Raw genomic sequence first — 266 nt, forward strand, 5'->3', positions numbered from 1 at the left:
ATTACTTAAAATTGTATGATACATATCTTTGGGGTTTGATACCAATTTGAATATTAAAAATGTATACTTATTTATATATATATATATATGATCTCTATATTCCACAGTGGAGGTTAGTTTACCTATTGAGAGAAGAAGACATGATCTCTATATTCCACAGTGGAGGTTAGTTTACCTATTGAGAGAAGAAGACATGATCTCTATATTCCACAGTGGAGGTTAGTTTACCTATTGAGAGAAGAAGACATGATCTCTATATTCCACAG

This window comes from Eurytemora carolleeae, unplaced genomic scaffold (assembly GCF_000591075.1).
Source record: "Eurytemora carolleeae unplaced genomic scaffold, Eaff_2.0 scaffold1428, whole genome shotgun sequence".
Classification (NCBI taxonomy): Eukaryota; Metazoa; Arthropoda; class Copepoda; order Calanoida; family Temoridae; genus Eurytemora; species Eurytemora carolleeae.